The sequence below is a fragment of the Diadema antillarum genome, unplaced genomic scaffold (assembly GCF_040938485.1).
Source record: "Diadema antillarum isolate AM-2024a unplaced genomic scaffold, OU_Dant_1.0 seq00000079_RagTag, whole genome shotgun sequence".
Taxonomy (NCBI): Eukaryota; Metazoa; Echinodermata; class Echinoidea; order Diadematoida; family Diadematidae; genus Diadema; species Diadema antillarum.
Window position 1 is genome coordinate 1,112,480 of NW_027271172.1, and position 14,970 is coordinate 1,127,449.

Consider the following 14,970-nt stretch of genomic DNA (forward strand, 5'->3'; position numbering starts at 1 on the left):
GAATGGAAGCAAAACAGGCATACTTAGGTTGTTTGTAGATTTGTTCTTCTGTTACATTAACCGATTGCTTTTAAGTCATAATCTCTGCCTAAGTAGATTTCGATCATATGGAAGTCATAAATTACTGCCAGTGATTTCAATCCAACTTCACCTGCATCAAATGGATTGGTCACACCACAAATGTGGGAGGGTGATAAAAAAAGAAGGATGCATCTGGCGTAAAGCAAACATGAGCTTCCTGACCTACGACAAAATTACACATAATAATCCGCTTCCCCACGACAACATTACTTGGGCTCAGTGGCCCCCCTCTTCTCAATTGTCTGATGTATTACCCTCCATTATGGGTGTGGGTGTGAAAATCATGACACACTATGGTTATGTCCACACTGGCAAGTAGCCACCCCTCTTCCCATTCACCGATAAGTAAAGAGGAGACCCGCCAGTGTTGGTCATTCGTTAGGGGGCATTAACACCTCCCCCATTCTGGCCATCTGACTCAGAGCATCCCTGACAGTTGGCTATTGATGTTAATTGAGAGTATAGGATGTCAGTGTCTGTGGGCACAGTTGCTGTTTATTGATTTGTTATTGAGCTCCATAATCACTTCTGTTGTTCATGGCCTGCATGCTGCCTTAATAACTTTACAGGAGAAACCTTGTGTGTCTGTTGCTACCAGTAATCCATGAATCCCATGCTGAAAGTGGATCATTAGGGGTTGAATTTCGGCAGGAAATCACCCCAAACCAGGTGGCTATATCATATCTCTCATAAAGACTTGAGTACATGCTTCTTATTTCTGTTCTGTTGAAGCCAGTGAGAGTAAGCCATGCTTAATCGTATTTCATGTGAAGAAAATATTACCATCTGCATCTGATCAAGAGAGTTAGTTCACACACACACACACACACACACACACACACACACACACACACACACACACACACACATGCACACACACACACACACACACACACACACAACAACAACAACAACAACAAATGTTATCACACTTTCACAGTATGTATTCAAAGAAATCTCATGAAGATGCAGTGAAATTTTGAGTTGTCCAAACTAGCATGTTGTCATCAGCATCCTGTATATGTCCCTGTAATCTCTGCGAGAAATAAGCAGTGTTCTTTGGCAACCAAAAGAAGTAATAATCTGCTGTAGTTCCTCTTTAACAGAATAATGAATTTAAAGACACTGTGATATGGTGGCTAATTTGTTTCTTTCTAGTTCTACAATAACATCAGCTTAATAGCAAAAAAATATATATATATGAAGTTATTTTTAGCAGTATTCAGTAGATTTGTAATGAATATTTATTCATAGAAAGAGATACTTTTCTATCACTGCTATCTTGTGTGACGTACATTAACTTTAATCTTTAGATTGCCATTTTCTGTCTTCCTCATCATTAAAAAGGTGGAGACTTCAAATGCACAATGGTTTGCACAAACTTGCTCAATTCTTATGCAGCCACCTGAAATGGACAGATCATCAAAGGGTATTAGACATTTGAATATGTGTGGTGTCACAGGTAAAGGTAAATCCAACATGCCATCAACTAACATTTCTAGATGACATACATGTATCAGAGTAATTTACCTCTATCTTCTCTAGTCATTCCTGTATCATGCCAGTCATATGACTCAAGAGAGCAGACTAATTTTAGTAATTAACATTTGAACAGGTGATCTGCTGGGGATACCTGATACCTCTGGCACACCTGGATTAGTGCTCATCACCGTCTTCCGAACATTATTGCTCCGCATCTGGCATCATTAACTAGGTGCGTCCTCCCCCCTCATTCTTTCCTCTGTGGACTCCACCCGATTGTGCATGTGTCAAGAAGAATATTGTCTGTCTCATCCTTTGGAATGGAAGAGGATGCAGTGTGTCATGGTTTCTATCAAAGAAAATAACAGACCACTAGTATGATGCGGAGCGCGTCAAATTCTGTCATTGCTATGTATTCAAGACCTCCGCCCATTTTTCTTTCTCTTTTTTTTGTTGCTGACTAGATGTTACATAATACCTCCTGGGTGTTTTCCTGATGGTTGTTTGGGCCTGCTGATGTGGACCCATCTCTTAGTCATGGATGTTGAGTACGGTACAGCACTTGATGTTAATTTGGTTACGGGATATTTGGGGGTGGGGATGGGGTCAACGATGGGGGCAGTTCTCATTTGACATGAGGGGCTTTTGTTTATCACAATTGCCTTCCGCAAGTGTGAATGACAACATGTATTCTCATTCATGTACCAAATGAAAGCTACAAGGGGACGTCATGAGTAAGCAACTTTTTGTAGTCGGAGGAGGAGGAGGAGACGTAGAATTGAGATTGCAAACACTTCATTAACCCGTTGAGGACGAGTCCTGAGTATACTCGGGCAAGTGTCTATGGGAAATACGTGTTGCAGCAAAATCAGTTCATCCCCAACGGGTTAATTGCTTGTCACAGTGACATTCCAGTCAGGCATGCAATCTGTTTTTCAAGCTTTTGACATTTGACTCTGGTTTCAATGTATAATTCCAGACATTTTAAAGGAAAAAAAAAAATCATGGTTCACACATTTTGCTTTATCAAGGGGATGGATTTTGCTAACATTTTCAGAGCAGCCTGGTTTGTTTTGAAAACAGCAAATAACAACATGCACTGAACCCAAAAATGTGTAAAATGTGGTGGGGGAGCTCACATTACTGCTGATGATGCAGGCTGGATTACATTGGTTTTATTTTAGTGAGTATGGCACTCATCCAAGTGAGTTTCCTAATCAGGGATATCGAGATTAATGAGTTTGTGGATAAGGGTAAACTTCATGGCCACATTCTGAGTCTCTCATTTGTTAGCCCCCTGCTGGGATGAGCAACATTAATGGAGCATGCCAGTTAGTGTCAAATTTCCTCACAGATTTTTTAAAAAAATTTATTATTTGTTTTGTGTGTGTGATGCAAAGTCAAGATTTCATTCCTGCAGAGTCTGCACAAATAGCAAACCATGAATGATATGTAGCTAGCTGAGATTGAGCATGTGATGGTATTTGATTCGATTTGATAATGGTTTATTGAAACAAACAGTATGCAAATTATTAGCCCGGAGGCTAAATTATAAAGCATCACATTGAAAAACGTAAATTATATCAAACAACATACATCTTATGAGCATTTCAACAATGACAAATACCAATAACATTAACATAACAAATATACAGCATCATATCAAAACGATTAAAAGTTCAGACCAATTATCATACTAAATATGTTACTTTAAAATGATAACCATAGTTATCAACGTACACGTACGCATGCACACGCAGACACACATGTACAATACACACATGTACATTGTACACATGCACGTCACATCCACATGTCTACAGGATACTCATCTCATGCAGCCATTCAACTCTTGTATACACAGTCACACATCAAACGAAAAAAGTATGTGATGCAAATCTGAGCTTTCTTATCTTTATCTTGTATTCTCATGATGTGCTCTATCTAAAGAAGTTGAAAGCTGTCTGTTAGTCAAATGTCTGCAAGATGTGCCAGTTTTGCTTTATTCTAAATATCTGTTTGCCCACATCCCTTTGTTCATGGTCTTTTCATTGCATTCTCAGAATCTCTAGCCATATTTCCTGTGTTTGGTTTCGGCAAACTTCTTAGCATCATAGAGTGAACAGGTCCATGGGTGGATTGAAAAATGGAAGGAAGGAAGAAAGGAAGGAGGGAAGGAAGGAAAGAATGAAAGATGAGGGAAAAAGGCCTCTGTCATTCAAACTCTCACTGGGTCTGTAACCAGGCTTGCTTAGAATTTCATTCAGAACTATGCATGTACTGCTGCTCTGCTTCCGGTGCTAAAAGTTTTTACGCACTCGATATGAAAGCAATTGACTTGATATTTTCACTTTCAGCAGCTCTGTCAATGTGAAAGTGCACATATATATTCTCAGTGTCATGATGAGGTCTTTAACGACTCGTGTCTGAAGAGATCTTTCCACCCTACTTCATACCTCTGAAGGAGAGAAGGCTGAGGGACGTTTAAAGCTTAGGCAAGTGTGTGACTCTGTGAAAGTCTTTGCTGTCTGGGACTGCCATGATTGGAATTTAAGAGCGAGATTTGCTGGAAATAAGGTTTGTAATGTCATTTCCCTATTTCTCACTACCCAGTCTGGAATGCAAATTCAGTTGAGCAAGTCCCTATCTCTTTTAATAGCATATAGTAGTTTTCAGTGTTTGTTTGCAGCCGTTGTTATGGATGTCACACATGTGTTGTTTTTAATGTACATGTAGGATAGGCTATACGAGAAATGAGTGCCAAATTATCCTCATTATATTTTGTCTTTTCTCCCTCGCTCGCACTCCCCCCCCCCCCCCTCTCTCTCTCTCCCTCTCTCTCTCTGTCTGACAGCATCCTGGGTCATTGCACTTCAATACCCATTTGTGTCATTCATCCAATCTTGTGTCATTTTTTTTTTTTTACAGATATCCTTAATTACAATTGTACATCCAAAGGGTTAGCATTTCATCAACAGCCTGTTAACGATCACCCCGTCACTGTACAGGCATGCTAACCTGGAAACATTAAACTGCACATTACTTAAATGTGAAACTATTCTGAAGCAAATAATTTTCACACAACAATAGATATATATAATGTACTCTTAAATGAATCCCACAAGGATTGGAATAATCATCCCCCAGCATTCCTACTGATTCCCACTGATCAATTACTAGCCATCCCCTTTAATAGTGAGGTTGCTTAAATTTTCGGAGATTTCATGTGATGTGGGAGTGTCACCAATGACAGCCTTTTTATCATTGTAATCATGAAATATGAACATTACAATAATAGCATTCAACATTACTTTATTAGCCTGCATCCATACATGTATATGTCTAATTCTTTCTAATACAGTATCTGAAGTTAATCTTGTGACTGATATCACTGCCTTTTTTGAAAATGTGAAATCTGAAAACTTTTTTTATTCCATGTTCATTTTCTGCAGCAGCTTCTGAAGTCCTGTTAGTTAGATGTAAGTTTATTTGAGTCACTTTTGACCCTATATTCTCAAAAGAGGATGATGCCAGCTGCATAAGCCCTCAAGGTGGGACTCGTTTGCTGCAGTCCACTCTCTTCCGGGGTGTGGGGGCAGCTATGGAGTGTGGAGTAACTGGATAGTGTCCTGGACCTTGGATCTATTTCCTTCCAGTGCTTTCACCCTTGGCTTGGGTTACACACTCTATCTGCCCCCTTCCCGGTCAAGCCCTTCACTGGCTGATGATGATGATGATGATAGCACGAGTGTAAACGTCCCCTTGTAGTATATGAGCGTATGACCAGGCTAAAGATGTAGGCTTTTCAGGCAAATTCAGCTTTTTCCATCATGTCTATTGTGTGTATGTTTGTTTGTGTGTGTGTGTGTGTGTGTGTGTGTGTGTGTGTGTGTGTGTGTGTGTGTATTTATGTGATAATTTCATACTTGGACTAGTTCAACCTCTCCTTTATTCTAGGTGTGGTCGAACGAGGAGACCATTTAACTGATGTTGCTCGAGGGATGGGCTCACCCCAATTTTCCACTAAGCCTTACCCTTGTCATCTTGATTACTTCTACTAATGCAGTAGTATGAAGCAGCGAACACACAGGGGGGCAATTTCGTCGGTGTGGTTTTTGGAATAGACTTGTAAAGTGCCAAGTGTTTAAATAGGAAAATTGCCCGAAACGCTGATAACTGAGATGAAATGAGAGTAGCTTGTCCGGAATGGAAATTGCAAGCTCTCAGTTCGAGAGATAGCATGTGACATACGTGACAGTAGCTCAGAAGGAATCTTTCACATTTTCCCTGAGGCAGTCATCATGTCTGGTAGTTGTTGAAGTCTATGGTGATGATAGGTACCATAGGTGACACAGAGGTAAAGGGGATATCTCACTGAGCTGTGAATATTTGCGAGCGTAGTAAATTCTAGGGAATTTCAGGATTCGTTAACAGTGGCTTCAAACTCTCTTTGCGACAAGAAAAACTGTACGACAATGAAAACTGTTTGCGAATTTGATTGCAATTGTTCATGAATTTGATTGAAATTTTCTCGAATTTGGTATGATCGCAAACATTCGCAGCTCAGTGAGATGCCCCCTTGATATTTTCCCAACTCGGGTCACACATGGGGGGAGGGGGGGGGGGGGAAGGGTTGTAATGCCTATGTTCTGCAAAGACATTTGTAAGGTTCACGTGGAGCTGTGTTGCCTTTAAATAAACTTGACGTTCTAGAAAGCAGAGCCATAAAGGCCCCTAACTTTAGATGAGTGTAGCTTAATGATACCCCCTTTAGTGATGATAGATATGTGACACAGAGGCAACATTTTCCCCACTCAGGGCACACATTGATTTTCCCAGCGGATATGGGGGGGGGGGGGCACAAATGTGCTGATTTGAACAAACTGTGTTTGCAAGGCAGAATTCTAGAGGTTTGTGGCACCTGTGTTCTGTGAAGACATTCGTGTAAGGTTGACTTCAATCTCCCTTTGGCTGCATTTAAAGGGATCGTATAGTTTTGGTTGAGACTTAATTTCAGGTTTCTAACATTTTTTGGTGAGATATGAGAAACCTCTTATGAAATATGAAAGAACACGTAATTCTATAGGGAATTCAACGTTTATTTGATGAAAATTGCTTCTGAAATGGTTGAGATATCCAAAAAAGAGCGATTCTAATAAAGTGTGGGACCCACACTTTATTACGATCGCTTTGTTTTACTTTGTTTTTGGATGTTTCAGTCATTCCAAACCCGATTTTCATCAAATAAACTTGGAATTCCTCTTAAAATGGTATGCTCTGTTCTATATCATAAGTGTTTTCTTGGTATCTCGCAAAAAAGTTAGAAGCCCAATTCTCATCTCCACCAATACTGTACCATTCCTTTAGCTCAAGAGAGAATCACATTTCAAAACATGTTCGGAATGGCACTTGTGAATATGGTTTGAAAAGTGATTCCTGGGGTGCTGTGTTTATCTAACCATCATTGAATCACAATTTGAGTGTTCTCACTGTGCAGCTGCCTTGCGTAGTTCGATCCAAGAGGCAGAAGTCAACTGAGGCCCATGTTGTAACCTGTGGGTTGTATACTGCATGGAAGATGACCATGGCAGCTCAGAGATATAAACGCGTTTCAAAACGGCATTGCATTTATCTACTCTCAGAAAGGCTATTGTGGTCTCAAGCGTGTTTCAAAATGCCTTTTGAATGGCGTTTCAAATCAGCATTTATAAACGCGTTTGAAAACATGGTTGCATTTACTTTATCTATCCCCCGAAAATGCCTCAAATGCGTTTAGGATCGTGACTCTGCCTCAGAAAACTTCTAGAAAACCACTTGAAATTTGCTAACTTTTATGATAGTGAAGCCACAAGTGCCCTAACTTTCATTTAGTGCAGCTTTTAAAATGACAAAGCCCCTCCCCCCACAAAGTGTTGTAGTGAGTAGGCCCATGCCAACACAATTAAAAGCTTATGGTTAGGCTTGACCACTGTGAGTAGTAAATTCTTGTGAATGAACATGAAGAATTTTCACAACTAATACCAGGGAAGTGTTGCACAAGCCCTTGTTATGGATGTATGATAGGGTCATTGAATGCAGTAATACAAATAGGATGATGGTGGGAACATCGCTAATCCCGCTATACTGGGCTGTGGTAGTGAAATAAGCAATCTTTGACATACAAATTTGAATTTGGGCATGCCTATATATATGTTTGGTTTTTTTTTTTTCCACAGAAGCTATTCTGATACAGGGTAGTTAGAGAGCATAGTTGAGACTTCCCCCAACATAACAACAACTGAAGCATGCAAACTGTTGATAGGCCATCTTTTTCCTTTTTTTTTAAAAAATCTACATTTACATTTTTGTGGAATATGCATACTGGAAGAGATAAGAATGAGCTATAGTTCATGAATTTGAATCAAGTGTGCTCTACTTTATACTTTGTTGCTGTATCAAGCAAACTACACTGATTGTACAGGCAAGTGTCCTACTTTAATACATAAGGAACAACTGCTATGAAATGTGACGTTGTACAATTATATTAAAGTTGAATATACACCGTTTGTAAACTAGTCTATTTAAAGGGATCGTATAGTTTTGGTTGAGACCTAATTTCAGGTTTCTAACATTTTTTGGTGAGATAATGAGAAACCTCTTATGAAACATGAAAGAGCATGTAATTCTATGAGGAATTCAACATTTATTTGATGAAATTTGGTTTTGAAATGGCTGAGATATCCAAAAAAGAGCGATTCTAATAGAGTGTGGGACCCACACTTTATTACGATCGCTTTGTTTTACTTTGTTTTTGGATGTTTCTGTCGTTCCAAACCCGATTTTCATCAAATAAACTTTGAATTCCTCTTAAAATGGTATGCTCTGTACTATATCGTAAGTGTTTTCTTGGTATCTCGCAAAAAAGTTAAAAGCCTAATTCTCATCTCCACCAATACTGTACCATCCCTTTAATGGCTTGCTTCTTGGAAGATTTTATCAGGTTTCTTGGGGAAAGGGAAAGTCTATATGTAGATATCAGCACACTGGCCCATTGTTAAGAAGTACATATGGAGGTAACTCTGTTTGGAGATTAGAATGAATGGATCAATTAGTTTTCATTACATCTGCTGACCTGACGTATGACAGGTTTCTATTGGTAATTTACCATGACGTAAATGGAACAGAGAGTTATCATATTTGCTGATTTTTTTTTTTTGAATGCCTGTTGCATGCTAGCAGAAGCCTATAACTTGAGTCTCACTGCAATTGTGAGGATGCAAAGGTGGGAATATATGAGGCAGAATACCCCCCCCCCCCAAAAAAAAAATATATATATATATATTTATATATATATATGTATATATGCATTCTGCAGGAGATCTGAACAAGATATGATGAAAAGGATCTTTTATTAGAAACTTCCCAAATTAGAGCATGGACTTCTTTGTCATGATGTCTTCTGCGAAAACAAGGAAAAAAAAGGACATTGAGAATGAGACTTTTACTCTCATATGATCATTCAGATTTGTGACGTGTGAGAAAGTGCAAGGACCAGCCGATGAAAAGTGCAAAAGAAATTATGCACGATGGCTTTCACCCTTCCGTCGTTCTTCATGTCCTTGAGTTCGAATCGTCATCGAATTGTCACTTGAGAGTGAGAGTTGTTCTCTAGAGGATATCGTAAACGCATTGAAGTCACTCCCGACAAAAACTCGGAATGAGAAAAAGGTGTTAAAACACAGAGAAACAAGTTCAAAGGGGGGGGGGGTGGGATTGAGTCGCTGATGGCCAGATTATATTCTGTGACCGGATACTTCCTGATCAGACTCTCCACTCCCGAAATTGGTTTGAGCATCTCCTCGCGCCGCACTTGGTGAGCGGCCGCCAAGTCGCGGTCGAGCAAGCAGATCTCTTTCTGCTCGTCTGATGCAGGGGGAGATGATAACGTTTTGCCTTGCCTGTCGAAGGTGGCGGGAATCCCTATCCCGCGACCAAATCCCAGAGAGACTTAAGGTGGAACTTGAATGCACGTTCCCCCCTCACTCTCTCTTTCTCTATTGTACAACAACTAGTGAGGGTCAGGATATCCCTCTGCCTCATCAAATTACAGGAGATGTCATCATTGATTTTTTTTTTTCCTTCTTTCCCCCGATGGCATTTGGGTTCAGTCCCCTTACTCGTGGGTCCCAAGGGGATTTTAAATGGCCTAAAATGTAACGGTGTCCATCAATGCTCTTCCCATATTCAAACTTTTCTCTCCACTCCGCACATCGACTGAAAACCTCTCTGTCATGTCAGATTTATGACTGATTTTCCTCTTTTCTTTGATCGTGCAAAGGGAATCGACTCCCAAGATGGGCCACTAGAGGTGATGTTAATTAAGAAAGAACACTGCCCTCAAGCGCGTGTGACATGCCCCTCATCTCAGATGCAGTGTCACTTCGCAGATGCGTAATAAGTTGGGATGCGGTGTACCCCGTGAGATGGTGCAGAGATAAACTGCAGCAGACGTCCAAAGAACATAATCGGGAAATTGATATATGACCAATAGGAAGAGGTGTACAAGTGCTTAGAAATTTCCCCTCCTCTGTGTGTGTGTGTGTGTGTTTCTGTGTGTATTTATGTGTGTTTTCTATTTTTTGATTGCGGATGTTGTCATTTAAATGGTGGAATAGCCATGTCCCTCATTACCTACTGGATGTTAGCCATACTCTGTTGACTTCCTCTGGATGAAAAAATCCATTGAGAACTCTTTATGTTTCTGCCGACTGCAGCTCTGCAAATCTCTGGAGTTGGAAGGGATTAGTGGGTGACATGGTGTGTTAGCCGTGACATTGCGAGATGGTGGTGCGGGACTGAGAAAGAGTTCTCTCTCTCACTTCTTTCGTGTCGTTCCTGAATTTGTGAAGCCCTTTCTGAATAAATGACATGCCATTTTTGTAACTTGATCCAATATCCTGTTTATAATGGTGGACGATATCTTCGCAAGATTCTTGATCCGTGATTGAGAGCCGATGCTCACGAGGGCTTTAGCGTAATTCAAATTGCGTGCAGTTAATCATCTCTTAATAAATTTTGCAATGAAATTATTAATCATTGACGACTTGATCTTCATCAATAGAATGAAGATTGTTACACTTTTAGCGATATATACACGTGAGTTTAAAGCCCAAGTGTAGCTTTCAGAGATCAACGGAGTGTGAAGTGAATTATAAGAGTTTGGATTTTTGTGCACTCAAAGGAGAGAAGATATGTCAGAAGTGCTTAAATAACTTTTAGTGCAGGAAATCTTGACACTTTGATTGTAATGTATAATGCATTGAAGTTCATGTTTGTTTGTGTTTTTTTTTAAATGATGTGTATGAATATGTAAACATTCGCTTTCATCTTTTTTCCCACTGTTTCTTGAAGAAGTGCCTTTATCTCTTTATGTGCCATGGTGGAAACCCCGTGTGTGCCACATTATTCTGAGACACCAACGTAGTCATGCTCTGAGAAAACATTATGTTTTTCAAATCTATGTAACTTATATAAATTTCTGTTGTTAAGTTGGGCATGTAGTGAGCAAAGTTGTAGTGAAAATACCAAGCTTTGCTTTGATGTAGATTGTATGGCAAATCTATTACCCCGTTTACAGTGCGGGGCTGGGCCGAGCCGCAACCGAGCCGCGGCCGAGCCGCGGCCGAGCCGCGGCCGAGCCGTGGCCGAGCCGCGGCCGAGCCCCGCAATTTTGTCCGTTTACACTGCCGGGATCGGCCGCGCTTTTAATTCAAACCTTTCAATATTTTGTCGTAGTGGCGCTCTGCTTGTAAACAAACGCAATTTGGTATAGTCTGGTTTTCAGACCCTTTGCCAACTGGATTCCGTGGCGACGAAGTCGCCGTTCGGGCAAAGGCCTTTGCCGAAGGAAAAATCCTTTGCAAACCACCTTAAACTATACTAGCTTTCGACATTGAGGGGGTTAATATCCTGAATAGCGAAATAGTACGGGCAGAGGGTTTGGAAGCCAGACTAAAATTGGCCGAGCATTTGGCCCAGTTTGTGTTTACACTGAAAAAAAGGCCGAGCTGCGGCCGAGACCACCTCCAGAGCGAGGCCAAATGTGAGGCCAATTTTGGCCCCGCATTTGGCCTTTTGCGCATTTACACTGAAGCGGGGCTGGGCCGAGCCGCAGCCGAGCGGCGGCCGAGCCTCGCACTGTAAACGGGGTCTATGAGTCTTTGATATTCTTTCAAAGGCATGACTTTTGCACACAAAACAGTTACAGAAACTTGTAATTTACATGCAAATTGAGAAGGGAACACCGCTTGCTAGTCAATCACCACGTAAAATGCAAGTTATACATGAGAGGAACAGAATGCGAGAAACGCTTTCATTGTACTGTGGCATTTGCCGATTTATCGATCGGTTTGGGCAGGTTTGTGCATTTGAGCAGAATATGGGAAGTTGGCTCGTCGTCGACTGAGTCGGGCGTGCGAACGTGGCACATGAAGAGTTAACCATACTTTGTAATTAGTATTCATTTTGGGAAGTTTTTAACTTTTTGTCTGGAATCTTAAATGATGTAAATTCATTATAAATATATATTTGAAACAGCAGCTTTATATCATAATTCTTCAGGAGAGGATGATATCAACTGAGCTTTAACTTTTTTTTTTTTTTGGGGGGGAGGGGACAATATGTGCGGATGTGATGTATAAGGAAGGAGGCTTGTTAGAGAACTTTTTTTTAGGGGGGGGGGAGGGGACAATATGTGCGGATGTGATGTTGTATATTAGGAAGGAGGGCTTGTTAGAGAACTTTTTTTTGGGGGGGGGGGAGGGGACAATATGTGCGGATGTGATGTTGTATAGGAAGGAGGGCTTGTTAGAGAACTTTTTTTTTTTTGGGGGGGGGGGGACAATATGTGCGGATGTGATGTTGTATATGGAAGGAGGGCTTGTTAGAGAGAGAACTTTGTTATGTGCGTGTCATGACGGGAAGTCACATGATTATATTTTATAGTCCAGAATGTCATATTTTGCTTGAAAACACTTCCTTTGTTACTCTGCTCATGGTACTCCCCCTTAAAAAAAGTGTCGTAAGAACGCTCATTGTCATAAAAACAGGGGAAGTACATGTATCTCCCCTTTGACCAAATGGAGGAAACTCTTGTTTTAGTAGGTCTATCAATTTTGAAAACATCTTACAAGATGTGCCCTTCTCTTGATATCACTGTTAGCGGACCAAGACTAACACATAAACAAATAGAAGTGAAATCTGGAGGTAATGCATACCAAATATTGGCTGGATAGTGTGGTGGTATTATCAGCTACATATTCCAGTTTTGCCCGTTTTGCTGCTTGTACACCCATTTGTCTCCACAAGATTTCTTCCATCATGTTGTCCATGGGTCACTTTCCCATTAAAGCTCCAAATGTGGTTGAAACAGTAAAGCTATATTGCCCCAAGAGAAAATATGCATATTTGTTATGTTTTGTCAATTGTAGAGCTACGTAACGTACAAATGTAAATTATGGATGAATGGATAGTCGCTGCTCACGCTGGTGCCTGGATGCCTCCACTGGAAGCATGCGTGTGACAGGAGATGCAGAGAATCCAAAGCTTAACTCATCAAATTCCTTTCAAATACTTCTTCCATCAAGGTGTAAGCTCATTAAAGCCAAAACATAGTTCTCTTATTCCTGCAGAACTGTCTATTCTTGCTCCAAAATGGACAGGTATGCATAAGAAATGTGTAAAATAACGCCGTAATAACACAAAGTTAGTTGTATAACGACAGGAAAGGGAAATATTAGCCAAAAAGGTTGACCGGAAGTCCACAATCTCAGAGCTTACCCGATTGTGGTTGCTACATCATTTTTTATGATCGATTATCAGTAATCAACAAATTGGACAAATTGAGTTATATAGGGAATTTGTGTGCTTCTTAATATAACAGACCTTCAGAATAATGAACCTTGGTTAATTTTTGGATTAACAAACCCTGGGAATGACAAACATCAACCAAATTACACGTTGATAAACTCACTACTACAATGTGGTTACTCCAGAGATTGGAACATTTAAAAGTGATTTAGGATGTTCAAATTCTGCATGACTTAATTCCCAGGATCTTTTTTTTTTTCTGAGGAGGAAGATGAAGACAATACCTTTTATATATCATACATGACCTAACTACATTCTGCCCAGAGAATATATCCTTTCTTTTCCCTTTTCTATAGTGACATGTTACTAGTGTAATTTGGGGTGAACCACCAAATTACACTGCCGCAGACTTGTTGCCAATGCAGACATCAAGTGCAATTTATGTCACCAGCATAGGATTTTGAGCAAGCATTATCTTGGCTTACATCTATTTTTTCTTTTTTTCAGTCTGGAAAACTTGGTGCCGATACTTGCTTGTTGTGTTTTGCAGGTGGTAATCATTAATATCTGTTTAATTTTTTGTTGGTAGAGATGAAAATGCAGAGTATGAAGCTAGTGTTGGCTTCCCTATAAATATGATTTCTCAAGAAGTGTGTCAAGACTCGAGGCATTGTTCCAGTTTGTAATGAGATTGGCAAAAAGCCTGCGCCTGACCCGATTTATTCGCGACCATTTTCTGGAATCTGGTGCAAAGTCCTAGTTTACTTTGAGGTGATACATGTAGAAAATCTCCAGAGATGCAGAGAAGCGCAGATAACCTAGTTCTAGAAAACTTACGGGGGCCACACTTTTCGCTGTATTCGTTACCGGAAAATGTTCACCCTGAAGAAACGTGGTCCTGAAATGAAAACACTGTTAGGCAAAACCTGTGGAGCAGCGCAATTCTGAGCAAAAATTAGACATATCCTACACTGTATTATAAGGAGTAATGACAATATTTATAGTTTCAACATGAAGTATGACATAGCACTTTGTTACCATTCAACTTTAGATGTTGTGTTCACCTTTGTACCATGCATTGTATCTAGTGTCATTCATTTGTCAATTTTACATACAGTCATGTGATAGCCTTTACCAAAAGTGTGATTTTTCTTAACGATTTTTGGCAATTAACATTACATTTCATGTAAAGGCGTGATGTTCATGTTTTATATACAAACCATTTGGAGAGTTCTCTCTGATGATGTCACTGTACTTTCTAATTTTTGGTATATATTAAAAAAATCACACACAAAACTTAAAAATTCTGTACCTTTTTTATGGTGGATTTTGATGAAACCTTTTATCATCATGTTCCTCTGTCCTGATGAAGATTCTGCTAGGATCAAAAACTCAGGCTCCTTTTGACTCTTTTTTATTAAAAGAAAAAAGTGAGATAAACATGTGTGAGCACATCAACAAAATAAGAACAACATGAGATGAGAGGTACATTTGGACAAGCTATAGGCTTATGTATGTTCTTATCCTCGTGATCAGAGACTAATATTGCGTGTCTGCACA

General features: G+C 40.0%; 1 protein-coding gene across 1 annotated transcript in view; it reads left to right on the forward strand.

Annotated features, from left to right (window-relative positions):
* LOC139726076 (uncharacterized) overlaps positions 1-14,970 on the forward strand; it is a 129,684-nt gene that overhangs the window by 7,265 nt on the left and 107,449 nt on the right. The window lies entirely within an intron of this gene.